General features: G+C 43.0%; 1 protein-coding gene and 1 pseudogene across 1 annotated transcript in view; one reads left to right on the top strand and one right to left on the bottom strand.

Moving 5' to 3' along the window:
- MAPK1 (mitogen-activated protein kinase 1) overlaps positions 1 to 26,744 on the top strand; it is a 73,154-nt gene that overhangs the window by 9,297 nt on the left and 37,113 nt on the right. The gene's annotated exons all lie outside the window — the stretch shown is intronic.
- Positions 4,447 to 4,787, bottom strand: LOC116279039 (small ribosomal subunit protein eS28-like; annotated as a pseudogene).

The following is a 26,744-nucleotide window of genomic DNA, read 5'->3' as shown; positions in this document are numbered from 1 at the left end:
CCGTAATAAGACTGCAGATTTATTGAACAAACATGAATACACTGTGTGCTGTCCACTGTGCGGGCACTGGAGCAGCATGGTGACAGTCCCGGTCCCGATGCTGCAGTAGTTTACTCTCAGAGGGGTGGCGGACTGTCGCCCGCACGTGACACTTAAGCTACTGGTAGGTTCTGTGAAGAAAATCAGAATGGGGTTAAAAGGGTACAGAGTGGAAAGAGGAGGGCATGATTTTTTCTTTCTGTAATAAATTACACGACGTTTTAAATGCTACATATTTAACAAATTTTTCAGCAATCTTAAATGTATAGAAATGGTGTAAACAGTGCAAAGGTTTTTCCCTGGATCATTTGAGAGTCAGTGCTGGTCGAGTGCCCCGTCTCCGCAGAGCAGCGCACACATCCTGCACAGCACGGCCGTCCCTGCCGGGCAGTGACGCCGCCCTCCCGGGGCTGCTTACTGCTCTTCAGACCCTGCTTAGCAGGTGATGTTGCACTTAGCGCCTGTCTCCTTGGTCCCCTTCAGGCCGGAGCAGTTCCTCACCCTTCCTTTGGCTTTAATGCCTTGACACTTTGGCAAATTGGTGTGTTTTTAACTTTCTGAGAAACCACCAGACCGGTCTGCAGAGCACCATTGTGCACCCTGTCTGCAGGAGGGGATGCTCCGGTTCTTCATGGTCTTACCAGCACCTCGATTTGATTCTGTTCCGTCTGGAGAGGTTGTAAGTGGTACTGCGTGTGGTCTCACTCTGCCTCTCCCTCATGACTGATGACGACTGTGTCTCTTTGTATGCTTATTAACCAGTTGTGTATTTTGTTTGGTGACATGTTCAGTCATATCTTTTGCCTATTTAAAAATCCTCATCTCTCATTTGATTTGTTTTTTAAAATTTTTTGAGGGTGGGAGGTAATTAGGTTTATTCATTTACTTTTTTAAGAGAGGTTCTGGGGGTTGAACTCAGGACCTTGTGCATGCTAACCATGTGCTCTACCACTGAGCTATATCCCCTCATTCGATTTAATGTATATAGTTCAGCTTTCCAGGTTTTCCTCTAGGAGAGTGACAGCCAGGAATTGGAAGCATAATCAAAATCTAATCATGAGGCAACACAAGAGAGACCCTAATTTAGGGATATTCTACAAAATAACTAGCCTGTCATCTTCAAAAATGTTAAGATCACGAACGTGAAGAAGACTGAGGAATTGTTCCAGGTTGAAGGAGTCTAAGGAGATGGACAACTGAATGTGACCAGTGATTCTGGATTGGCACAGGAGAATGGGTCTGACGACTGCAATGTAGCAGTGTTAACAGTTTTGATTTCGTATGTATGCTTTCTTTGTAGGAAAAACACAGTGAAATATTAGAGGTTGATGAGACGTCATATTGGCAAACTTACATACAGTTGCTTCAGAGAGTAAAAGTTTGATTACCTGTGTTTACAACTTTTCTGTACTTGGAGGTTTAATTCGTTTTCACTGAAGAGTTGTTGGTGAGTCTCAGGAAGGTTCTTGTGAGGGTGTACTGAAATTTGGGGTAAGCCTCAAAAGACACCTTTCAGCCAAATGAAAGCGCACTGGCCTGGGAGTTCGGGGACCCAGGTCTCAGTCCCTGCCTTCATAGACACTGGATGGGCGTGTGCTCCTCACTTTGCTTCTGCAGGTTTTAGTTTCTCTGCTGTGTAAAAGTACGGGATTAGGATAATCTCCAGGGTCCCTGCCCACCAGAGAATCATGGGAAATTAGCACATGAGTACACAGACTGCATGAGGAGGACGCCTGCGGGGAGTATCTGTTACTGTTTTTTTCTGTCTAGTTTAGTTTACCTGAGAAGTCTCTGAATAATGACTAAAGAGAGGTAACAAGTAGGGGAGCTATTAATAACTGGCAAAATTATTTACTTCAGTGTTAAAAGCCCAAAATTAAACCCTTGAGAAAAATGACTACTTTTTATACCATAAAGATAAAGTTGGAACTTACTAATACTGCTGTACCAGAGTAGCAGTTTATCTCGGGGAATTAGATTATTCATGTGTATTTGACTGAAAAGAGAGGTTTTAACTCAGTGGCTGGAATGGATGCTCAGGCTGCTATATTGTACTTGGGAACAAACATATAGTGAGAGAATGTGGCATTTCAGAGAGAGGGAAATTCTTAAATAGAACTGATTAAAAGTAATTCTGGAAAAAAAACCCAAAACCTTAGTACAGTCCTATTTATAGTATAGGTAGTTTTAACTGAACAGCTGAAGGAAATAAGCAAAAATACATTTCTCCAGTTAATATCTAAATTGCCACTGATCACAGGTCAGACTTGTGAAGTAGAAGGTAAAACCTACAGGACTCACCTGGGTCACCAGGTTTTATTCTGAGTCAGTGACTGAGTTCAGGGTACTGCTAGTCATTGCTTCAGTAAATATGGGAGAATGTTGAGTTTGGGGCTTATTTGAAATTTCCTTCCCTTTTCAGTCTGTTGGTGCTGAAGCCATCCTCAAGCTTGTATTTCCCTCATTGCATCATCTTTCTCTCTGTTCTGTGGTTGAAGATGCTTTTTTTTTTTTTAAAGGCTCAATATACTGCTTTCCCATAAGTTAATTTTTACTGCAGGACCGTATAGGCATATAAAAGTACTTGATGCTGTGTTTTAGACCAGTGAAAAACCATTCTATAGTAGAGCTTGGTAACCTCTTTCCAGCCATTTCTAGGAATGTCCACCTCTTACTGAGCCATTCTGCCTGTTTTGTATTTTGCTAATGTTTCCAGCATCCTTTCAGGACAACTCTGATCCCTTACCATTCAAGTGGTGATAAAGGTGATATTCTTTAGGAGTGCTGTAAATTCTTTCTTTAGTCCGAAGTGAGCTGGAAAGAAAAGGCATTCGTGGGTCTCTATCCACTCTGACATAACGGCTCATAGAAAGAGCCGTTTATTTCCTGCCACTAGGAAAGTATAAGACAGAAATTAGTCATAAGAAGGCCACAGTTTTATAGATAGTTCAAGAATGCTTCTGGTTACCCCAGCAGACAGGACGTAGCATTCAAGAACTGGTAAATGTTTATCTCACATCCTAGAATTTAATACTTATCAAATATAAATTGGAAAATATTTTGGCCTTACATGGTTTCTGGCTTCAGCAGGAAAAACTCTAGTGTTTCCCTATTAAGTAAGATGCTGGCATTGGGCTGAGGTGTATTTTATTCATGGAAGTACCCATCACTTCCTGTTTTGGTTGTTTTAACATAAATGAGTGAATTTTGTCAAGTGTGTTTTTTGCCTCCATGGAGATGATTGGTAATGAGAGGGTAGTTAACTCTCTTTAGTGTTACTAACATGACGATCATGTTAATGGATTTCTTTATATTGATCCTCCTTTATATTCTTGGAATAAATCCTGCTTGGTTATATTGTATTCTCTTAATGTGCTGTTGGATTCTGTTTGCTAGTGGAATATTTTGTGTTGCTATTCATAAGTGATACTAGTCTATTTTGTTTCTGTGTGTGCAGTCTGTCTCGTTTGGGGTTTGTTGTTACACTTGCTTCATAAAGTGAATTTGAAAGTTTTCCTGTGTTCTGAGATAGTACGGGAACTACCGTATCTTCAAATGGAGAGTTTCCCCGTGTAGCCATTGGCTGATGCTGTTTTGTGTTTCTCGGCCTGCCTTCCAGGTTGTTCTCCACAACCACCATGTGACTGCTGTTTCTTTAGAGCTTATTGTCCGTTAAGCACCTTCATATGTATCACCCTTATGTGAGGATCCTTAAGCAGTGTACTACTTTGCAGTCCCTGGTTTTGAATTTTATGTAAGTGGAATCACTGTGTGTATTCTTCAGCTAGCTTTGTTCACTCATCATGTTTCTGAGTACAGTTGATCATTTTCACTACTTTCATGTGTAGTATACCACAGTTTATTCATTCTACTATTAATGGACATTTGGGTTGTTTCTTGTTATTCCAGTGTTTCTGAGAATAACTTCATCCATTTCTCCTGATACACAAGAGTTTCTTAGATGCATCCCCAGTAGTACAGTTGCTGGGTGGGAGGGCACATGCATGTTCACTAGGTGATGCCACGTTGTTGTCATAAGTAGCATATCTTTTGTTAAATCAATTCCTTAGTACCTTACATTTGTTGTTGTTACTATAATTTCTGTCTGTACTGGCTTATAGAAAGGCTTTGACTTACAAATTGATTTTATGTCCTGCAACCTTACTAAAGTCTTATTCCAATAATTTGTGCTGAAATTCTTTTAGGACAGGTATATCATCTGAAAATCATGACAATTTTGTTTATTTTCATTACTTAGACTTTTTTTCCCCTGTCTTAAGAGCAGTGGTGAGAGTGGGCGTTGCTAATGTTAAAAGTAAAGCTATTTAATCTAATGAGAAGGGCTGTCAGTTCTGTTGGTTTTAGTGTAGATTTTCTTACTAGTTTCTCTTTTTCAAGTTTTCAAAGTTTTTTTTTTTTCATACAATATAAATGCTTTATTAACTAACAGTCAGGAAATCATCCTTGTGGGCCAAGTGGCCAGACCCAGACATCCAGGACCTAGCCACAATTTCAGCGCAGCCTTCGAGCCTCTCGCTCTGACTCCACTAGGGTCAGCACGTCTCCCTCGCGGACGGGGCCTTTCATGTTTCAGATGATGGAGCGGCTCGTGTCATCCATGAACTCTACGCGCACCTGAGTGCACTGTCCCTGCGAACCGGTCCGGCCCAGCACCTTGGTGACCCTAGCCAGCTTGATGGGCTGCACACAGCTCGTGTCCATGATGGCAGCGCGGCGGCGGTCGGGCTGAGAGAAAGTTTTTCAAAGTTTTTAAAAATCCTGAATGATTGTTGAATTTCCACAGTGCTTTTTACTGCTTCTCTAGAAATTTTTATGTGGTTTTTCTTCTTTAATCTGTTACAAATTTCCAATAACGTTAAAAGGTTTCTCTAATGCTGAATCAGTTTGGCATTCCTGGGGTTAAGCCCAGCATGGTCATGAGGTATCATTGTCTACTGCTGGGTTTGGTTTGCTCATGAACACTTGGGGTTTTCTCCTTTTGCTCGTGAAGGAAATGGGCCTGTAGTTGTTCCTTTCTCATGTTCTCCTCTGGTTTGGTATCAAAATTAGACCATCCTTACAAAATTAGTTAGGAAGTATTCCTTCTTTTCCTATATACTATTTCTGTTTCTGTAAAATTGGAATGATTGAGTCCTTAAAAGTTTGGTAGAACTTGTTTGTAAAGCAGTCTGAACCTGTTCATTTGGTCTTCATGGGAATGTGTTAAACTACTGATTCAAAAATTCTTTATAAAACCGACGACATAATGCCATGTGCAGCAACATGGATGCTCCTGGAGAATGTCATTCTAAGTGAAGTAAGCCAGAAAGAGAAAGAAAAATACCATATGAGATCGCTCATATGTGGAATCTAAAAAACAAAAACAAAAACAAACAAACAAACAAAAACAAAGCTTAAATACAGGACAGAAATAGACTCACAGACAGAGAATACAGACTTGTGGTTACCAGGGGGGTGGAGGGTGGGAAGGAATAGACTGGGATTTCAAAATTGTAGAATAGATAAACAAGATTACACTGTATATAGCACAGGGAAATATATGCAAAATGTTATGATAACTCACAGAAAAAAATGTGACAATGAGTGTGTATATGTCCATGAATGACTGAAAAATTGTGCTGAACACTGGAATTTGACACAACATTGTAAAATGATTATAAATCAATAAAAATTAAAAAAATTCTTTATAAACAACATAAGACTTTTCATTTTCTATTTCTTGATAAATTATATTTTTCTAGGAATTCATTTTACTTGTTTCTGTATTTATTGGAGTATTGCATTTTCTTACCACTTTTAATTTCATTCTGATGTATTTAAACAGATGTAAAACATTACTTGTTTAAAGAAAAAATAATAATGTAATTAGTGTGCTGATTGTAGAATAAAACATTGTCAGTATTTTAGAAATGTCTTATCAAATCTCCATCTAGAGGTGACCACTATCCTCACTTTTGTGATAATTGCTCTTTTCTGCCTCTCTCCTTTTTAGTTTTTACTTAAATTTTTTTATTATTTAAAATTTTTTACTTTTATTGAAGTATATATACAGAACAGTGCATATATCATAAGCTTATAGCTTGATAAACTTTCACGAACTAAGCACACCCATGTAACTAACCAGTGTCCAGATAAGCCTTCAAACCCTAGCACCTTAGAAGCCCCCCTGGACTCCCTTCTAGGGGAACCTGTCTTGATGCCTGACAGTGTGGATTCATTTTGTTCTGTACTTCACATGAGGAGAATCATGTAATGTGTTTGTTCTCCTTGGTATCTGGCTTCTTTTATTCAGCATTATGTCTGTGTGGTTATGGATTATTCATTCTCATTGCTGTATTAGAATTCCATGGTGTGACTTTCCTGCTGCTGGGATCGTTCCCAGTTTGTGACTGTTATGAATAGTGCCGCTGTGAACGTTCTAGTGCATGTGTTTTGGTGAGCACGTGTGCACGTTTCTGCTGGGGACACACCTGGGGCAGAACGACTGCCACACAGGTGCAGAGGTTCCATTCCAGTGCATGTTGCCACACAGTTTTCCAGAGTGGGTAAGTCACAGCCCCGTCCTGGGAGGGCACAGGAGTTCAGACTGCTCCCCGCCCTCAGCAGCACGGCGTGTTTTCTGCCTTCATTGTAGCCGTTCTGGTGGCTGTGAAGTGGTATGGGTTGTTGGTTTTGTTTGCATTTTCCTGATGATTGTAGCTCTTTTTCATTTTTTTTTTTTGCTGTCTTGTTGTGAAATGTTCAGGTTGTTTGCAGGTTTTTTAAAAAAAAATAGGAATTCTTTCTAGATCCTGGACATGAGTCTTAGTTTTAGATTTATGTATTGCAAATATCTTCCCTGTTCTGGGAGTTGCCTTTTCATGCTCATAATGGGGTGTCTCTGATTCTATGTCATGGATTTCAATTCTTCAGTGAACTTCATCATTTTGTCATCTGTTTTCTGCTGGCTAGATGGGCAGTGTTGAAAGGGCTACTCTGGGAGGAAGCCCCAGGGAAGGAATAAGGACAGGCCTTTGGCTCGCAGGTGGAAGGATAGAGTTCTTCCCCCTTATTTGCTCAAGGGAAGAAGGTAAGGGCACTAGCGGAACAGACATCACTGAGAAACCATGGCAAACTGAATGTATGTGAGGGTTTTTTGCCAGGTGGCCTTAGCTTCTGAGTCAGGTAGGAGATAAGGTTGGTCATCCGCCCAGAGCGCATCGCGTGGAGGATCCGAGACTTGGAAGGCAAGGAGAGAGTTTGGGACGGCTCTTGTGTACTTGCAGGCCAGCTGGGGATGCGGTAGGACTGCCCCTGCCCCTGGAGATTGAGCACTCGGCACACATGCGTGCAGGAAGGGCTCTGCAAATACCTGCCAACCGGCCGGCAGAGGAGTGCCAGTGATGGTGCGTGGAGGCTGGCTAGCCGGGTGCTGTCCCCACACTTTGCCGTCTCCTCGCATTTCCCTTCACATCCTTGTGTTATTTGAATACCTGACAGAAGGAAGAAGTAGGTCCCTCATGACCTACGTGCCTCTTCAAGAGCAGCAGGAACATGTCTCTTCTGTCAATTTAGAAACTGCATTTAAATCTCAGCTCTGGCTCTAATAGCTCGGCGACTGCCAGCATGTCATTTAACTTCTCAGTCTCATTTCACTTTTTGGTGAAACAAGCATCATGCCGTTTGAGTGTGGAAATGGCTAAATCATTGTATAATCCTGACCCATCTCAATGTGGGTCTACAGCATTGAGATGGGCGACTTGGGTGCAGGCTGGACACCTGTGTAAGTAGGTAACTTGTGGAGCTTCTTTGGGGGTTTTTTAATTACTGTTATTTTAATTGGAGTGAAATGCACGTGGCATCAAATTTACCATCTTAACCATCTTTGAGCATGCATTTCAGTTAAGTATATTACATTGTTGTACAACAGATCTGTGGAACTTTTCCATCTTGCAGGACTGAAACTCTACCCTTTAACAACTCTCCATTCTTTCCTCACTCAGTTCCTGGAAACTGCCAGTCTACTTTCTCTCTCTGTGAATTTGACTGCTTTAGGGGCCTCATATAAGTGAGCATAGTGCCCGCAAGCCTCATCCAGATTGTCCCATAGGGCAGATTTTCCTTCTCTGTCAGCCATGTGTCTGTTGATGGATACTTGGGTTGCTTGCACCTCTTGGCTGTGGTGACTAATGCTGCTATGCAGGTAGGTGTACAAATAGCTCTTTAAGACCCTGCTTTCAGTTCTTTTGGCTATATCCCCAGAGGTGGAATTTTCAGATCATATGGTAATTCTATGTTTAATTTTTTGAGGAATATCATACCGTGTTTTAAAGCAGCTGCAATGCACCATTTTACATTGCCACCAACAGTACACAGGTGTTCCAGTTACTCCACATTCTCACCAGTACTGATTTTTGGGGGGTTTTTTGATAGTAGCCATCCTAATAGTAGACATCAATAAATATTTGTTCTCTCACATTTTCTGTGAGTCAGGAATTGAGTGGGCCTAGTTGGGCCCTAGTGAGGTGGGCCTTGTGCTCTGTGTGTTTGGTTGTTGTCAGCACAAATATTTGGCAGCTAATGTGGGAGTGACTTCTTCAGTACACTGTATGTTAAACACTTGCTGGGATAAAAATCTGAGTAAGATACAACCGTTACCTCAGAAGCGGTTTTCATAAATACAGTCGGGAGCTTACAGCTTGGAGGTCTGTGCGTGCATGTGTGTGTGTGTATTTTCCCTTTGTTCAGACACAATTATAAAAGTACTTAAATGGTCATATAGTATCGCCATTGTTAACAAATTAATGACATTAAACATTGAAAGTTAAAGAACATTTAACTTTTGTTCCCTAGGTTTTAGTGGAATTTTAAGTCTTCATGATGAATTTTCCAGTTAGTCAGACTAGACTTCATAAATACTCTGCTAACTGCACAGGTGAGTTTGGGAGACTCCCTTTTCTGCCATCCTGGGATCGGGCCTTCACAGCTGTCTGAAGGCCCCGTCTTACTGTGTCTCAGATGTAAGCCTCCCTGAGAAGGGAAGGTGGGCGCCGCCCTTAGGTTCTCACAATCACTTAACAGAGCAGAGGGCGGGTAGTATGTTAAAGTTACTTTTTAAAGTACCCTCCTAGCAACCGAGGGAAGGACTTTGTCCATTTTTCTGTAGTTGACCCTGTGGCTTTGCAGTACAGTTGGCGCTCCAGTTCTAGGAGGAAGTTTTAGGTGGTCGTTGTGTTCTCTCCTGTCCTCTCCAGACCAGGTGACATCTACAGAGCTTTCTGTTATCTCGTTTGTCCTCATTCCTTGGCTGTAGTACTAATCTGTTGCTGTGTAATAAATACCCTACAGCTTCGTGACTGAAAACATCGATAAACATTTGTGATCCCACATTTGATCCCACATTTTGATTGAGGAGTGGGCCTGGTGGGGCAGTTCTGGCTCAGGGCTCAGTTTTTATGTCACAGTCCCCTTGCATGTAACACTTGACATGTTGTTCCTGAGTCCCATTCAGTCTGTATTTCTCTGCGTTTGTACAGACTCCTCTCTGCCAAGCCTGCTCCTTTTCTCCTGAGCCTTTATGGTTTATAGTTTCCACTCCCAGCTCCTGAGTTGCCCTTTAAAATTTGCTTGCTGTGTTTCTTCAGTTAAATCTTATCTTTGTTCTTTGTTTGAAACGTGTTTGTTTATTTTGTTGGATTTTGAAAGAGGAGGCATTCTGTACCATTTCTCACTTAGTGCTTCCCAAAGTTCTATTGTGTAGGACTTTCTGGGCACATTCTTAAGTAATGCAAGGGACACAGAATTCAGAGGAAGGACCAGATGTTAATCCTAGCCCTGCCGTTGGATGGCTTTGGCTAAATCTATGGTTTAGCTTCTATGGTAGGAATTTAACTCTTTTAAAGTTGTATATAGTTGGTGTATTCTTAAAAATTAGACTAAATTTTATATCTAATGAGAATATAAGGAAAATTAAAATAATGCAGGGTTTATAGTGATGAACAGGAAATTGATAGAATTATTAAGTAATTTAATGATTATTTTAAAATGATAATAAAATCATAAAAATGAGATTTTTTTTTAAATTTGGGCCTAAGACTTAGATAAAATTATTGTTGTGTAGGTGGTAGCAGTATTATTTGCATTTGTATTGAATTTATTCATTATATGTTTTTATTGAAGTATAGTCAGTTTACAGTGTTGTGTTTAATGTATGAAATAAGATTTTGCAGGTATTTATTCTTCTAAATAACCGTACATCTGAGAGACCAGTATTCTTTCCATTTTATGGGGCAGGTGCTGCGGTTCAGCAAGGTTAAGAGAGTTGCCGTAGTTATAAGCACAGAGTTGTGACAGTGCGAGAACTTGAATTTTGGGACTTCCAAGACACTCTTTGTAATGTGACTCAAAATATAACTTGAGTAGTTTAAGTTATTTCTTCTCATGCATCTCAGTTCAGCGCTTCGTAGATTTTCTGGAGTGCGTGAATGCAGGAGTGTCAGCAGCTGTCCCGGAGATCAGCTGCTCTCCAGTGTGCCAAGGGCCACTGTCTCCGGCAGTATTTCTGTCTGGGTCTTTAATTGTGTTTGGGAACAGATGTGGTTATTACTCAAGGGAGAAAGGGAGAAGATGATATAGGGAGAAAAGAAAAGAAACTGACTTCAGAAATAAGATTTCCACAGTAACTTGAGCAACGAGGAATTTGAGTAATTTCACAGAAATTCCTAGTTGTGCTGACCAGTATCCTACGGAATTCTTGTAGGTCTCTGGAGTCCTTGGGGATCCTTTGTGTTCACTCTCAAATGACAGGAACAGATTCAGGCCAGGACCTGAGGGCTGGAGGACTGGGTTGAGGACCTGGGAGTCAGCAGGAGTCAAGGCGGTGCTTCTTGTCAGTCTCCCCGCAGCTCTGTCTGCTGCGTCCTCTCTCTGCAGGATGAGGCCCAGGTGTGCGCCCCCCAAACACACATTCCTCTACCAGCCTGGCCCTCGGGTTCCCAGGTTCTCTGAGAAGAGATGCTAGTTGGCCCAGCTCAGCCTTTGGGTGGGCTTTCCCTGTGCTGGGTGTTAGCTCTCCAGCCAGGGCCAGGGAGGGGCTATACTCTCAGGGGGCCCAGGCTGGGCGATCTGGCAGATCTCTTGGGTGAGGGTCACCTGGGCTGGGCAGGTACCTGAAAGGTGTCTGTCACAGAAGGTCACCTAGGGAGCTTTGTAAAAAGAGTGCCAGGCTCTGCTCCCCAGTGGTTTTGTTCAGTCGATAGGTATGGAGTAGAAACTGGGTACCCACACTTTTTAAAGCTCCCCGGATAATACTGATGCCTACTTAGATTTGGAAATCATTTTACTCCAGTACATACGGATTAATCAATACATATTTGCGTTAAGGAAATAATGAAAGGATAAACAAGAAACTAATAAAATTCTTAAAGGGTGAGGGTGCATGAAGACAGTGATGGAAGCAAGGTTTCTCTCTCGCTCTTTTTCTAATTTTAATTTGAACATTCAACCCATTTAAAATTTAAAGAAACATTTTAGTCTAAACAATTAGAAAACAACCCTCCAGAAGCCTCATTTTAAAAAATTGAAGATATCAAAGACCAGAAGATGTCACTGTTACTGTGGTCAGATTTCTTATCTGTGATGGAATTCCAGTTTTTGGTATTAATCATTTAAATGTAATTCATTTTTCCTCATCAGCATAATCCCATGGAAGTTAACGCTGGAGGCTGGAGAAGTGGCAGGGAAGTGGAAGACAGCACATCCTGCAGGGAGGGTTCCTCCCCAGCAGACCTAAACCAGGGGATGCTGGCCCAGGACGAGGCGGGCTGGGAGGGGAAGCATAGGAGCAGTGAATCTCAGTCTTAGGTATACATTAGAACCACCTAGAAAAACTCCCAGTGCCCAGACTGCACCCTAGACCAGTCTGGCCAGTCTCTGGCTGCGAGACCAGGTGTTTCTCCACCTCCGTCTGTGGTTCCAGGGTGTGCGCAAGGGTGAGAGCCCAGGCTGGAGCAGCAGGGACCCACCACCGCCATGGCGGGCCACCCCCTTTAGCTGTAATGTATGAATCAGGAACGCGGGTAGAATCTTTACTTTGTGTTAGAAACTGCTCTGAGTGCTTCGCGTCCTCTGTTTAATTTATTACTCCACCTGTTCTCATTGTTGCCTTTTTATCGTACTAGTTCCCTTATTCCTTTTAAGTCTGGTCTAGTTTCCCTCTTTTCACATTCTTCTCATTCTCTGTTCTTTCTTTTTAAAATCTTTGTTACACATGCACACACACAAATTTATGTATATAATTTTTAACAAAAGGATGTAATATTAAAACTTTTTATTTTGAGATAATTTTAGACTTAAAAAACAGTGCAAAAATAGTCCAGAGAGTTCCTGTGTAACCGCTGTTTCCTAATGTTGACATCGTATACATGTATAGTAATACCAGGACCAGGAAACGAAAACTGGGAGAATACGGTCAACCAGATGCAGCCTTTGTTCACATCTCCCCGTTTTCCCACCAATGTCATTTTTCCTTCCAGGGTCCCATTTTGCATTTAATTATTGTATCTCCTTAATCTCTCCCAGCTGTGACACTTCTTCAGTCTTCCCTTATCTTTCATGACTGTGACACGTTTGAAGAGTTCTGGAATGTTATTTTGTAGACTCTCCCTCAGTTTTTGTCTGATGCTTTTTTCATGACTGCAGTGAGATTAAGAGTGATGTGCTCCTCTTGAAACATATCAGTTTATGTTGTTGAGTTTTTTTTATCCCTGGAGGTACCAACTTTAATCACCTGGTTAAGTTGGGGTCTGCCTATTTATCCTTTTGTAATTGGCAGATACTTGGAGGATGTACTTTGAGACTATGCAGATACCCTGTTTCTTCTCAGATTTTCACTTACTAAATTAAGCCTCCATCCATCGATCTTGTCTGAAAAAAAATTGTGGTATTTGCCTAATAGCGGTTTTTCTGTTTCTCTTATTCCTTCGAATTGGAGTGCTTCTGTAAGAAAAGAGTTGCCCCTTCTCCCCACATACATATTCAGTTACTTATTTGTGTCAGTATGCGCTCATGGATATTTATTTTATTCTGTGAGTTAGAATCCAGTATTGTCTTTTTTTTATTCAAGTTGTCGCAGCTTTGACTTTTCTTGTTTGCTTCTGCCGACTGACCCCTTTCAACAGTCCCGCCCTTAAGTGCCTGCTGAGGTGCCGGGTGTGCTCACTGCTCCTGGGGCATTGTTGCTTCTAGGTCCTCTCAGCGAGCGGGCTGGGAAGAAGTGTGTCTGCGCCATCCCGGGCCTGCTCTCACATCTGTGTTCCTGTGTCTGTCCATGTGTGTTAGAAACGGGTCACACTGATGGCGCTGCCTCTAATCCAACACCATGCATTCTGTTGTCGCCTCTCCGCTCCTGTAACTCTCTGCTGGCCTGGCTCTCACTGTGTTCCGTTTATTTGTTCAGTCCCATTCTGTGTGTCCACATAAGGCAGAATCAGGATTGCTAACCCATATCCTTGTGAGAAACAAGTTCATGAACATGATGACCGGATCTGTGTGCAGCCCTTTCCTGCTTCAGTGTGACAGCACCCGTTAAATGTTGTTTCCTAGAGTTACTTAGGCTAGTTTCTTCCTCCTGCCCTTCGGTGTGTTGATGTTACTTGTTTGTAAGACAGGCTCATTTGTTACTATTTTTGTTCTGTTTTGGGTTCTTCCCATAAACTGGTTGTTTTGTTTCTTTAGTTTTTTGAATATGTGATGCAATACTGTGGTTTGCAGAGTCCGAGCTGTACCCAGGGTGGACTCAGAGAAGCGTCCCTCCCTCCTCACCCTGGCCACCCATTCCCTTCCTCCCCTGCACCCCTGTCCCACTCGCCCCCTGTATGAAGCCAGTCTCTAGTTTTGAATTTATCCTTCCTATATTTCTGCTGTACAAATAAGCAGTTACATGTACATTTTCTTATAACCCCCTTCTTTCTTCCTTTTTAATAGACTTTACTCTTTTAGAATAGTTTCAGATTCACAACAGAATTGAGCAGAAAATACAGAGAGTTCGCACATAGTCCTCCCCACCCACACATACTCCCATACCCTCAACATCCCTCATCAGTATGTCATATTTGGTACAGTTGATGAACCAACATGGGCACATTATTATCAACCAAAGTCCATAGTTTATATTAGGGTTCACTCTTGATGTACATGCTATGGGGTCCCCTTCTTTCTTACATGACGGATAGCATAGTATAAATCTCTTTTGTGCTTCACTGTTTTCACTTAACTATCTTCGGACCACTGTGTATCCGTTCTTACAGGTCTTTTCATTCCTTTTACATGTGTGTAGTGCTCCATCATGTGACTGTCACAGTTGGTTCAGCCTCTCTCTAGTGTATGGGTATTTAGGTGTTGTCTAGTATTTTGCAATTACAGAGAATGCTGCAGTGAATAACCTTGTGTGTATGTATTTTCATATCATTGGAGATGTATCTTCAGGGTAGATTCCTGGGAGTGGGATTGTTCAACTAGAAGAGGTGCAGAGGTGTGATTCTGGTAAGTGGTGTCCCACCAATTTCTTCTGAAGGATTGTGTGATTTGCCTCCCCCTTAGCTATGTTTGAGAGTTAATTGCATGTATTTTATAACACATACATGTCAGTGATTATGAAATTTTGTCCAGGGTCTTCCTTTCCTTGTCTGTTTTCTCTTCTGTCATAATGGGTTGCAAAAAAAAAAAAAAAAAGTAAAAGTAGTTTTCCAGAGCTGACCAAAGATTTTCTAACTGGCATTTTAGAGTTATAATTATATGTTACATTTTTCTACTTTACCTAGTTTAGCATCTGTTACGTAACATCTCACCACCTGCTTAGTTGTGCAGGCAGCTCTTTTCAGTTTAGATAATAATGCTCTGTGCTTCAAGTTTCAACATTTTCCTATCTTAGAGAGTCGTTTCCCACATGTCTGGGTGGATGTTAGTATTTCTGACCTTGGGGCAGTTCAGGAGAGACTTGACTTCTCCACTCCTCTGTGTTCTGACGGTGGGGATAGCCATCTGAGCCTCTTTCTCTGACTTGACTCATTGGGGCACCACTTACAAAGGTGGGTAAGGGCTGCATTATGAAGCAGGCCACCCTGTGCTCCGACCTGAGGCCCTGGGCTCTGCGGTTCCTTGTCTGCTGGTCCTGGCCAACCTTGGCCTGGGCTCGTCTGCTGACCTCTCCTCGTTCAGGGGTCTCTCTTCTCTTAACTTATCCACCCTCATTTTACAAGAGCCTGACTGTTTATTTTGTCTGACCTCACTTACTGGGCTGATGAGATCTGCTGGAGAAAGCCCCTGAATTGTCTGTCACCTTTGGCACCACTCGACGTCTCTGGATTCTCATTTCTGCTGGTCTCTGACACGACCTTTTTACCTTGCTGCTTGTCCTCAGCCAGTCACGCCCTTCTCACCTCCCTCGTGTGTGGTTTGCCTTTGCAGCCCCTGCCTGCTGGCCTGTCCCACACTGCGTGTTCGGTGCACGTGTGCATCTTGTCTCAGATTTTGGCTCATCCTGAGGAGGAAGATCTAAATAGCTAGAACCTTCGAAGGGTACAGGCTGCTTTGGGAAGCAGAATGCTTTCTGTATCGCGGTCATTACGGTGTTTTTTATTTTTGTCCTCACTGCCTTCTCCAGCTTCTTTTCCGTCAATCTGTCAGAATCTTGCTCAGTTATGAGCCAAACCATGGTTTGTCACCCCCAAGAGGGCATAGCCAGCAGAGGACGACGGGCCTCGTGTAGCGGCTGAGAGCCTGGTTTGGAATCCGGTTCTGCCAGCCCCTGGTGTGTGGTCATAGGCAGGTGGCTTGACCGCTCCTTCTGCTGCAGTTTCTTCATCTGTAAAGTAGGGACTGTGCCTTCCAGGTAGTGGTGAAGACGGCGTAAGGACTTCAGTAAAGCTCTTTGCGCTGGGCTGAGTCTCAGTAACCTGTGGCCGCTGTGGGTAAGGAGGTCCTTTCTTACTTTCTTGTCCTTCATGTCAGAGGTGCTCGGAACTGCCTGTTAGAAAGTGTGGCCTTGAAGGAGGCTCGATGCGCTGAGCCTTGGATGATGACTTGGAGCTGTTGTCCTGGCTCACCGCTAGCCAGCCTAACCTGGACCATTCTTGATTCACCCCAGTGAGGGTGGGAGGGAATAACGGGGGAAGGTAGGGGGGTCCCCAGAGCGAATCCCATCTGCTTCATCAGGGCGTCTCTCACGACGAGTTCAGAGCTTAGGCGAACAACACAGGTCATTTCTAAAAAGTACTGCTTTGGATTAGACCTGTTGCGAGAACACGAACTCTGACTTTGAGCCTCTCTGGCTGCTTCACATAAAACAGAGCTGTTACGGTTGTGGGATTTTAGGGTGATCAGAGTCACAGTACCAAATCCTGATGGGTACCTTAGATCTAGTAACATAGACTCAGTTTTCCCTATTTGTGTGGAGACAAATGTCAGTTTTTCATACTTTTGCCTTTAATAATTTGTGGAGCCTTTACTGAATATGAATCACTACAGGTCTCCATGTTTCTGTGTTACATCTGTGCATACATGTGTGTGTATGTACATTCAGCCACAAATGAGTGTGGGTTTTTCCCCATTCTCTTGTATACATATAAAAATTTTAAAAGAAATTTTGCACTTTTTATGTTTGGAAGAAGCCTGAACACAGAATAATGGAATCTTCTTTTTGTAACTTGACCAACACTATCAGCCCAGACATACAGGCACAGCCCAGCTGGGACCAAAGCTCAAACCTCCTGATTTGAAATCTGGTGTCCTTTTCTGATACTACTTTCTTTTTAGGGTTTCATTTGATAAATTAACAAATGTCAGTAAAATAAATAAAGTAATAAAAAATGACTATCCCACTTTTCTTGGATGACCTTCTTTCAGGCTTTTTGTTTGCTGTTTTTACAGTCCTCATAACCCTTAGGCTTTCCTCGTTTTTGAGCCAAGCAAGTGGTTGCTCAGAGGTGTCAGGTAACCCAGCGATGTCTCAGCTGTTAAGAGATGGGGCCAGAACTGGACCTCGTCTATTTGACCCCTGTTTTATTACCTAAGAGGTTAAAAAATGCATGTGTAGATAGCCAGGTTGTTCAAGCTCTGGGTTTGGATTTCCTTTCCTAGAGAGGTTGTATATCTGTTATGATGTCAGATTTTAGGCTGCGATATGTGTAGAATATTGGAGCACTGATACTTAAAGTAATGCACAATTACAATGATTTTATAGCTAAAATGACTTTAGCTTTTATTTGCTCACTTGTTGGTTCTTACCCTCTAGAAAAACCTTTGCACTGGCTTTCTTGGTTAGTAAATTATGAGAAAATCAAGCTAAAGTCACGAACACATTTTCTTTTAAAGCAGTCATTTGTATTATCTACCTACTTATTTTTGGAACATTAATTTGGATCAGTCTAACTTACTTAGCATCTGAAGACAAGTTAATTTTTATCTGTGAAACAGAGTACTGTAGTTTTGTGTTGAGATAATTAAAGTTCACCAAAATGGGTAGCTCAGAGAACAGCTTAATAGCTTCTCTAAAAATAACCCCTTCACAGTTGATAGGTAGCATTTTAGTTGCTTAACAGCGTGTACAGTATGTGGTGCTAATGCACGATAAGATACCTCCTTTATTTAGACAAATTTTATCGTCCATGAATACTGTTGAGCCTCTGCAATGAAATGGCCATAATGACTGGGGAGGGTAGGGAGAAAACCTGACCTCAGCAGACATTTTATATTCATGTCAAAGCCTTGGAAATGACTGGAAGCCTGGGCATGTAGTCTCATGACACCGCCACTGCTTAAAACCTGGTTGGAACATGTGCCTTCAATGTGAAGAAAATCAACCTCGTAATTTTATAACATGGCTCAAATTTTAAAAATCACCTTTTGAGATGTATTTTTTATCTATAATGTGCCTCTTCTTTGTGCACAGTTCAGTGAGTCTTGGCAAATGCACACACTTGTGTACCTGCCGCCACAGGGAAGACACGGAACGTTATAACCCAGGAGTGCCCTGGTGCCCCTTTGTAGTCCATCCTCATCTTGGGCGGTCATGGCTTGGTTTTCTGTCTCTCACAGTCGGCCTCAGCTTACCTGGAGTTTCAGACAGATGGAGTCACAGAGTCTGCTCTCCTTTGTCTGGCTTCTCTCATGCAGCGTGCTGTGTGCACCTGTCGGTCCATGTTTCCTTCGTGTTGCTCAGTGCTCTTCCATTGCACGGTTAGCATAGTCTGTCCTTTCCTTGTTGGTGAATATTTGGCTTGTTCCAAATTTGTGATTATTAAGAGTAAAGCTCCTACAAACATTTGTATACAAGCCTCTGTGGACATATATTTGTTTTTTTAAATTGAAATGTACTTGACATACAGTATTATATTAGTTTCATTTGTACCCCATAGTGATTTGACATCTGTATACATTTGTGAAATGATGACCACAGTAAGTCTAATTACCATCTGTCACAGTACACAGTCAGTGCAGAATTACTGACTGCATCCCCCATGTTGTCCATCACAGTCCCATGACTTACTTATTTTATGACCCGAGTTTGTACCTCTTGACCCCCTTCACCTATTCCCCCCAACCATGGCTATCCCCTACCCCTTTGGCAACCACCAGTCTGTTTTCTGTATGAGTCCGGGTTTTGTTTTGTTTTGATTTTTAGATTCCACATGTAGGTGAAGTTGTCGTATTTGTCTGACTTACTTCACTTAGTGTAATACCCTTTGGGTGCATCCATGTTGTGGCTGACGGCAAGATTTCTTTCTTATTTACGGCAGACTAGTATTCCCTTGTGCATAGACGCTTCTTCGTCTTTGTCCAGTCATTCATCCATGGACACTTAGGTTGCTTCCATACCTTGGCTTATTGTGGACATATATTTTCATTTCTCTTTAGTAAATAATTAGAAGGGTGTGGTAAGTGTCCGTTTAACTTTTTAGAAACCACCAAACTCTTTCCTAGTGGCTGTACCATTTGGTAGTTCCACCTGCACTGTAGGAGAGTTCTGGCCTCTCTGCACCCTCATTGACAGTTGGTATGGTCATTCTTTTTCATTTTTAGCCATTCTAATTGGTGTGTTAGGTAGTCAATTAGCATTTTCTTTATGACTCATCAGCCATCTTTTTGTGTGTCTGTTGTCACACAGTGTTCTTAACTTTTGCTTATTTAAAATATTGGGTTGTTTGTCTTATTTTGAAATTGTGAGAGTTCTTTATATATTCTATTTTTATTGAGGTATAGTCAGTTTACAATGTCGTGTCAGTTTCTGGTGAATAGCACAGTGCCTCAGTCATACATGAACATACATAGATTTGTTTTCATATTCTTCTTTTACCATAAGTTACTACAGGATATTGAATATAGTTCCCTGTGCTGTATGGTATAAACTTGTTGTTTATCTATTTTATATATTGTAGTTGTACCCACTGAACTCGTGGCTGGAGAGGCGGGTGTCCCAATGGGGGGGGGCTTTCTTCTTTACTGTTCCCTCCCCGCAGGACCCATCCCACAACAATTTTCTTTTTTCTTTCTGTTTCTTTCTTTCTCTCACCAGATTTTGTGAGAATCCTCCTGTATTTCGAAGCGAGAGACACTCTGCCAGAGTTCAGCAGGTGTTCTGTGCAATTCAGTGGATCTGTAGATATAACTCTTGGTGTGTATTTGGGAGAGGGTGAGTTGTGAGTCTCTCTACTCCGCTCTCTTGGCTCCTCCTCTCTAAATATTCTAAATACAAGCCCTACATAGTGCACGTTTTCTCTCCCATCTGCACAGTTCATTTTTGACCTTGGAGATATTACCTGGCTTGTTCGTCACCTCATTCACTATGTCCCAGTCAGCACCTTTCCTTTCAGTCTTGCGTACTCCTCCTGTCTCCACTGTGGTCCCCTCAGAGATGTGGTTCCCCCCCCCTTTTTTTTTTTTAATTATTTTACTGACTTGAGAGTGCTGCTGGGTTGCAGTGCCCTTGAGCCTCGGTCGCTGAATGTCCTGCAGCAGGCGGCATGGTTTCCCACAGTGAACTGACCTCAAAGTGCCAGGTACATGCCTGTTGCTTCACGCAGCCCACTGTCGTGTCTGCCTGGTACCACTGCCCTGCTTCAGATGGTTTCCTTTCCCACAGTTCATCCTTCACATCACGGCTGGAGAGATCATTTACAGATACAACTTGGGTACTTTTAGACCCCCCTTAAGGTGGAAGTGCAAGTAAGATAAATCTTAAACCCTTGGCACGGCTGCCAGGTCACTGCCTCATCCTGAGCCATGTGTGTTCCAGCCACAGTGGCCTTCTTTGGGGTCCACAGGTGCTCCAAACTAACTCCTCTCTGCTCAGTAGAAAACTTACCTTCGCGGCTACCCCTCACCTGTCTAATTCCAGCTCATCCTGCAGGTCTGTTTCAAATGCCACTTTCTTAGAGAGTAAGAACCTTCCCCAGGCCCCTAATTGAAGCCAAGCTCTCTAGTCGTCCACTATGGCGGTAATTATATCATGTGCATTTTTTCTCAGCATCCATCATAGTCTATATATTTATAATATAGTCCTATTTTAATATATGTCTCTTTGTATTTCCCCCATGTTGTATAAAGTTTATGGGAGTAGGGAGCTTTCTGCTTTCACTCCTATGTCCATAGCACTTAATACAATGTGGATAATTAATAAATGCTTGATAAAGTTGATTTTAACATCTGAATGTTTTTAAACTTATTTCGGTATACTTCCTTCAAGATCCCAAACTGACATTTTTTTCTCTTGAATACAACTTCTGTCTACTCATTTTCTGTCTCTGCCATTTGCATCAAATCAGTAAATTGCCCTAATGATAAGAATTCTTAAATTCTTAATCTTTTTTGTGTCATGGTCTTTTAGGCAGTCAGTGAAACTTGTGGCTTCTTTTCAGATGAGTGTTAGTAAATGAATAAATGATGTAAGATTACCAAGGAGATGGATTATATTGAAACAGCACTTTTTTAATACTGAGAAACTACGTCTCTAATATATGTGCTTCTTTATTAATGGCTTAAATAGATGGATCAGGCAGCAAATGTAACAACTACTATAATTTCAAAGTAGTGTGTAGAAATATTTCCAGATTTACGACTGTAGTCTTTTCATTGGTGTTAGTATTTCTAGTTTTTAGCCTCCTTCAGGCTACAGAAATACCTGTATTTCTGTTAGTGTTGCTCTTGTGGCTCAGGGATTCTTTCCGTCATCAGAATAAACTACAGATTTCTCAGCTTTCTCTGTGTGACAGTCTCTTGCTTTTTGCTCCGGTGGGCCCTGAACTCCAGCCACACTGAACGACTTGATGCTCGGAGCCAGCCTCCATGCCCTGGAGCTCCGTCTTTCTGCAGACCTTTATCGCCTAATAATCCTGCCGGCACCTTCTGAGCGTGGCCCAGGACACTAACCTGGAGCATGTCTGCCACACAGTAGGTGCCCCGTAGGTTGTAGCTGCTGTTAAATGACAAGTGTTCACAAAGCAACTTTCCATTATCTTCACTGCCACTCCGTTCCCAGCAAGTGCACTGTGCGTGAGTGATGTGATGTAGGAGACAAGGCAGCACAGCACAGCGGTGGGAGCAGGTGCACCATTAGCCCTGTTCCAGCTGCTGTCCCCCTGCACTGTGGTCAGGGTGACCTGGAAAGTGGGAGAGATGACCAGGAGCCGGGACCAGCCAGCCGTGGGTGTGGCATGGGGAGGAGTGCAGTAGCGGACTGGAGTGGAGCCTGTGCGGGCACTGCTGGCCCTGGACCGTGGTCGGGGCCACGATAGACCCACGTGTACCCAGAAGAGAACAGGTATGGTCAGGATGGTAGGGGGAAGATCGATGTCATGGGACACAGAGAAACGCTGTCAGAATAAAGCAATTCAAGGGAATAGTCTTAAGAATAAAGATTAGTTCCTAAACTCTAATAACCAAGTAACTAGAAATCCTGAAATTTCGGAGTAACACCTTTTTCAAGGATAAAAGGACAGTTTTTACACAGCAGTTGGGAGCAGGTCTTTTTTCCTTCACATGCTTTTCCCCCAAGCAGGACCACTGCTGTTGGGCCCAGCTGACGAACAGCAGTGGATCTGAAATGGCTCCTCTATTCCTCAGAGTCCAGAATATGTCAGAGTATTTCTGCATGTCCAAGTGGGAATCCAAAAATAATTGCTTTCATTTATAACCTAAGAGCTTAATACCGTAAGTATCTGCCTGCAGCTGCTCTAAGCTGATACTTGGACATGAGAGTGAGTTTTCACCGCCTGTGGTCACGGCAGTCTCTTTCAGCTGCTAAGTGGTGCCTGTTGTTAGGTTGAAAACCAGTGCAGGGAGCGCACTTGTATGTTTCTTTTTCCTCAGCATTTAACATTTTTCTAGAAATCTTTACTTTCCTCGGATTTTGTACATGTGAAGTTGTTGGACTCCAGTTGATTGTGTGTTAGGTGACTCGACCTTGTCCCACAGCTCCCTGATGCTCTGTTTCCCCCATGGCCAGCCTTTTCCCCACTGTACCACACTGTGGCTGGCGTCTCAGTCACTAGGTATTTCTTCAGTGTATATAAGCTGTTGCTAATTTCAACCACTGTGTTTTTTCATCTCTAGAAGTTCCTTTTGAGTCTGTTTTATACCTTCCACTCTCTCCTTATCATGCTCTACTTTCGTGAACATATGGAGTATATTTATAATAGCTGTTTAATGTGCTTGTCTACCAATTCTGTCATTTCGTGGATCTGCTTTTTAAAATTGGCTTTTCTTCTCATTTTTGGTTATATTTTCCTGCTTTTTTTTGGGATATTGATCAGATGCAAGACACTGTGGATTTTACATTATTGAGTGCTAGATTTTTTTTTTTTTGGTATCCATTTAAATTTTTTTTTCTGGGCTGCAGTTAAGTTACTTGGAACAGTTTAATCCCTTCAAAGCTTGCTTTTAAACATTTTTAGGCAGGTCCAGAATAGATTTTAGTCAGAGATTAATTTGGCCTCAGTACTGAGTCACTATCCTTCTGAGGACTCAGTTTTTGGCCGGTGCTGGGAGGTCTTTCCTAGGGGATAGCACAGGAACTTTTCCCATCTTGTTCACGTGGATTAGTCCATCTGCTCCTTTCCGATGGCTCCTTCCCAGCCTTGGAATTTCATCCTGCACGTGCTCTGATCATCACTCAGCTAAACACTCAGCGGAACCCTCTGCAGGTCTCCCAGCCTTCCCTGATGTTCTCCTCGCCTGTGCTCTGTCTCACAGATCCTGACTTACTTGGACCCTACAGATCTCAGATTCTGTCTCAACTCAGAGACCTCCAGGCTGCAGACTTCAGGCAGTTAGCTGGGAGGGGTCACAGGACTCACCTTACTGCCCTGTGTTGCCTTTTTTTGGGTGTCCAAAAACTGCTGTTTCATAAATATTGTCTGGTTTTCTCAATTAAGATAGGAGAGGTAAGTCAGCTCCTGTTCTTTCATTGTGGCTAGAAGCAAAGCCTGTGGAGGTATTTAGAACTTACTACCTACTCCTCATTGGTGGTTTTTCCCCCAGTGGAATAGACAGAATGGTTAAGACAGAAATATAGTGTAAATTATGTCTGAAATCATTCATGGTCCCATCATCCTGCTTGTTTTGTGAATTGCCTCCTCGGGATAAATATTTGTGTGGGGTGGTGGGGAATTAGATTGATTTATTTATTCATTTAAACGAAGGGACTAGGGATTGAACCCGGGACCTCGTACATGCTAAGCATGTGCTCTACCACTGAGCTATACCCTCCCCCCAGATAAATATTTTTAAGCTGCAGTCTGTGGTTTTGTTTTGAACTTCACCTTTAGTTAATAAAATCTTCATACTTAGTTTAATAGCTGCACAGTGACCTATTGTATTAATATTCCACAATGTATGAATCCGTATGTTTGGCAATATAGGCTTTGTTCTTTAGGTTAAGTTTTCAGTTACTTTTTTAGAAGTATTTGTGTTCCATCAACCCTTTCATCTTTACTTTTATGGGAGATTAAAGTAACTAATTACAGGGGAGGGTATAGCTCAAGTGGTAGAGTGCATGCTTAGCATGCACAAGGTGCTGGGTTCAATCCCCGGTACTGGCTCCAAAAATAAGAATAAATAAACCTAATTACCACCCCCTCAAAAAAAAAAAACTAATTACAAAGCATTTATGTTTTCTTCCACTTACTAAATTAAGTACATATTATCTACATGCTAATTGTTTCGTCAGTTTTGGAGGTATCATTTAGTGGAACACCTTTTTCAGATGGACTTTTATGTTGGAATAATTTTAGGTTTGCAAAGAAGTTGCAGAGATAGTACAGAGGGTTCCTGGAAGCCCCCACCCAGTTTCTGTTTCCCCTGATGTTAGTGTCTGACATTACTGTAGTACAGTTATCAAAACTGAGAAACCAACACAGTACAACTAAACTCCAGACTGACTTGGAGTTTGCTTTTCCACTGATTTCCTTTTCTGTTACAGGATTCAGTCCAGTACGCTGCATACGTTTAGTTGTTACATCTGCTTCGTCTCTGGTCTGTGCTGTTCCTCACTTTTTATGATCTTAAGGAGTCCTGGTTAAGTATTTTGTAGAATATCCCTCAACTTGGGTTTGTCTGGTGTCCTTCTCATTGTTAGACTGAGGCTCCAGGTTTGGGGAAAGAATGTCACAAAGAGGAAATTACTTCTTTCCCCTCATCCTCTTCGGGGGTTCACAGTGTCCACGTAGCGTCGCTCGTGGTGACGACTGTGATCACGTGGTTTAGGGGGCATCTGCCAGGCTTCTCCATGGTTAAAGTACTGTTTTTCCCTTTCCAAATTGTATTCTTTAGAAGCAGGTCACTGAGTTCAGCCTGTTGCCAAGGTGTGGGGGGGCGGAGATTAAGTTCCACCTCCTGGAGGGAGATTCTACACATTTTATTTGAAATTCTGTCAGGGAGACTTGTCTCTTCTCTCTCGTTTATTTGTTTATTCAATCATTTATTCATGTTATTATGGACTTAGTATTTTTATACTTTGAGTTGTAATCTAGCACTGTATTATTTTTTTGTTGTTGCTCAAATTGTTCCAGCTGTGGCCATAGGGCGCTCTTTCAGGTTGGCTCCTGTGTCCCTTTGACATGCCTGTGTTAGTCTCAAGCACTTCCTCACTTTCTAGCACCACACGCTGCCCAGGCCCATCTTGCGTCTTCCCTGTGCTCACCTAGAACCAGCCATTTCTCTAAGGAGCCCTGGTTCCTTTTATCAGAGGAGGATATTTAGAAACTGAGATCTGGGCACTGGATATAGTGGAATACTTTCAACTCTGTACTAATGACCAGAAAAACGTTTTTAGCAGAAGTGTAAAAAAAAAAAGTATCCAAGTAGTTGTCAAAACCTTTCAGACACAAAACAGAATGAGCCTTTTCAGTCATATGTCATCCTTCACTTAACCAACTTTCAGATGCATACTGGATATAGAGTTCCGCATCGAATGGTGCAGGACAGGGAGCCCCAGCACTTCTGAGTCGCACCTTGTGCTGTGTTCCCCCTTGGCTCTGAAGGCTGACCTGGGTCTACATTTGAAATCTCCTTGGTCACTAGGAAGGATCGGTGGCTTGGAGTTCATTGGCACTTCAGGTATCTTGAGGCTAAGACAAGTAGACGCTGAGTGGTCCAGATGTGAGGTACCTGCGGCTGACAGTTTGTCCCTGTCCCAGGTCCTTTGTGCAGAGCCAGGGCCAGGAGCGCAAGTGGAGCAGCACACACCAGAGAAGTCATACTGAGGAACCTCACATTTAGTACATCCCCCGCCTTCCAGAGCAGATAGACCTTCTTCAAGACCTGGAAGATGAGGTTCAAATTGAAAAATCTTGGGGTTTTTAGAGTTTGGTGCCAGCAGTTCAAGACCAGGCCTCCAGGGTAACCCTGTTCTCTTCCCGGGTGGCGTGGTGCCCTGCTGTGAGCTGGCGCTGGGGACACCCAGCCGACAGTCCCTGCACAGCGCGCCCTGCACACAGCTGCCCCCAGCAGAGCTGCTGCAGGGGGACCCGCCCAGCAATGGAAGCAGACTCAGGAGGAGACTCGGGGGAGTTCCGGGGCTCCTGAGGGCAGGGTCCCCGGACCCCAGAGTCTCTGGAGGAGGGGCATGGTTGGGTGCCAGCCAGCGTTCCCAGAGGACGGCCTGCTTGCTTTCCTCTCCACAGGCTGCCTTTGCCTTTGCTGTGCCCCTGGTCCTGCTGCTCATCCTTCAGGACCTGGCTCCTTAGGCCGCGTCTTCCTTCCTCCTGTCTCTGTGCCCAGCTCTCCTGGGGTTTCAGGAGCGCTTTACTGGGATGGAGGTGGCGTGGGGCTGCTCCTGTCCCTCCCCATGCTGTGTCACAGGCTTCTTCAGAGCAGGGCCCCTGTTTGTTTTTGCCACCAACCCTGACACGAAGGCTCCCAAGTGGGAAGTACTGACAAGTGTGGCTTGAATCCCCTCCGGGGCTGGCGTCACTCTCCTGTTGTTGTGGTAACTCTGTCAAAACAGGAAACGAGGCTAGGTTAGCATGACTTGTTCATAACTGACTCATGCTGGTCCCCTTTTCTTCCCTAAGTGATCACAAAACATCTGTTAAATAGCGTCCTCCAGAGTTTCATGGGCTTCTCCTTCCACATTTATGGTCGGTTAGGGGTCCGGAGTCTGTTCCCAGCCACCCCGCCCTGAGATTGACCATGTATTCGGGGAGCCCTGGTTC

Source organism: Vicugna pacos, chromosome 32 (genome assembly GCF_048564905.1).
Source record: "Vicugna pacos chromosome 32, VicPac4, whole genome shotgun sequence".
Taxonomy (NCBI): Eukaryota; Metazoa; Chordata; class Mammalia; order Artiodactyla; family Camelidae; genus Vicugna; species Vicugna pacos.
This window is presented reverse-complemented; position numbering and strand designations above follow the sequence as displayed.